Raw genomic sequence first — 2,041 nt, 5'->3', positions numbered from 1 at the left:
AAATAGGGTACTATATTTATGAGCCATGTAATAACCATCACAGGTGTCTTGAACAACTCATAATGAGAGAGGACATCATGAACATATAAAGAGCTAAAACCTTAAGATCTGCTGCTTCTTTACCATTAGAGAAATTGTAAACATAATTCATATTGATTACATGATTGATCAGAGTAACGAATGTGGTAATGATTTCACATGTGCTAATTATCATTGCAGGCATGTAAGAAGTCATAATGGAGAGAAACCCTATGAGTGTAATATATGTGGTAAAGCCTTTACAAGATGCAGTAATCTCCAATATCATAAAACAACACATACTGGAGAGAAATCTTATGAATGTAATCAATGTGTTAAAGCCTTTACAATATCCAGTAATCTCCAATATCATAAAACAACACATACTGGAGAGAAACCTTATGAATGTAATCAATGTGGTAAAGCCTTTACAACATCCGGTAATCTCCAATATCATAAAACAACACATACTGGAGAGAAATCTTATGAATGTAATCAATGTGGTAAAGCCATTGCAAGACCCAGTCATCTCCAAAGACATAAAATGACACATACAGGAGAGAAACCTTATGAATGCAATCAATGTGGTAAAGCCTTTGCACAGCACAGTTATCTCCAAATTCATAAAAGAACACATACTGGAGAGAAACCTTATGATTGTAATCAATGTGGTAAAGCCTTTGCAGAGCGCAGTCATCTCCAAAGACATAAAAGAACACATACTGGAGAGAAACCGTATGAATGTAATCAATGTGGTAAAGCCTTTGCATGTCACAGTAATCTGCAAACACATAAAAGAACACATACTGGAGAGAAACCATATGAATGTAATCAATGTGGTAAAGCCTTTGCACAGTGCAGTACTCACCAATATCATAAAAGAACACATAATGGAGAGAAACCTTATGAATGTAATCTATGTGGTAAAGCTTTTGCCTATCACAGTAATCTCCAATATCATAAAAGAACACATACTGGAGAGAAACCATATGAATGTAATCAATGTGGTAAAGCCTTTGCACAGCGCAATAATCTCCAATATCATAAAAGAACACATACTGGAGAGAAACCGTATGAGTGCACTCAATGTGGTAAAGCCTTTGCACAGCGCATTCATCTCCAATATCATAAAAGAACACATACTGGAGAGAAACCTTATGAATGTAAACAATGTGGTAAAGCCTTTACAAGACCCAGTCATCTCCAGTATCATAAAAGAACACACACCGGAGAGAAAACTTATTAATGTAATCAATGTGGTAAAGTGTTTTCACCAGGGATAAGTCCCCAAATTCTGTGTGCTGGAGAGAAAATTAATGAATATGATCATGAATTAAGTGGGAGTTAGGAGGGTATCATAGTAGGATATGATAGACATGGGTCCTTGGGATTATTTCCACTCTGGAGATTTTTTTTTTAATGCTTTTGCAAAGAAGTTTGCTGCCCTCGTCTGAAGAGTTTCCTTGAGGTTAAGGTAAAGATGTTTACATTAATTGTATTGACAAAGTAAGTCACGAAAATCACCACATAGAATTTGGCATGAAAATTTTTAACAAACATAGAAACTAAGAAAGGAAAAATAAAAAAAGAAAGGTTCAAAATACAAGGCTTTATCAGGAAGTTGAATGACGTTTAATTTTGTGATCAAGGATATTCAATGGCATTAAAGGAATGGTTACATTAGGACAAGATTACATTCAGCTAAACATATGGATTTGCAGTTGATTGAAAGTGAACTGTATCATGTTAGGAATTTTTATTACCTGGTTACTGTTTTGATATAGACATATGAAGATAAATGTATGTGTCAAATTGCCAAGAGATAGATTTGGATTCTGGGTTCTGAATTTAAAATATAAGTAGAAAGGCTTAGTGGTATTTCATGATTTTTAACCCACCATTCACGAGACAGAGTCATGCAGATCTTTGAGATCAAGGTAGATCTCTAAGCAAGTTCCAGGAAAGCCAAGATTAGGCAGTGATATGTTTGAAATATTGAAAGCTGCTAATAAAGTAATAGAAG

General features: G+C 34.6%; 1 pseudogene; it reads left to right on the top strand.

Moving 5' to 3' along the window:
- The first annotated feature begins 226 nt into the window (after nucleotides 1–226).
- Nucleotides 227–1,276, top strand: LOC127668172 (zinc finger protein 431-like; annotated as a pseudogene).
- Nucleotides 1,277–2,041: the final 765 nt, after the last annotated feature.

This window comes from Apodemus sylvaticus, chromosome 17, assembly GCF_947179515.1.
Source record: "Apodemus sylvaticus chromosome 17, mApoSyl1.1, whole genome shotgun sequence".
NCBI classification, from domain to species: Eukaryota; Metazoa; Chordata; class Mammalia; order Rodentia; family Muridae; genus Apodemus; species Apodemus sylvaticus.
The sequence above is the reverse complement of the archived record's forward strand: the minus strand, read 5'-3'. Positions and strand labels throughout refer to the sequence as shown.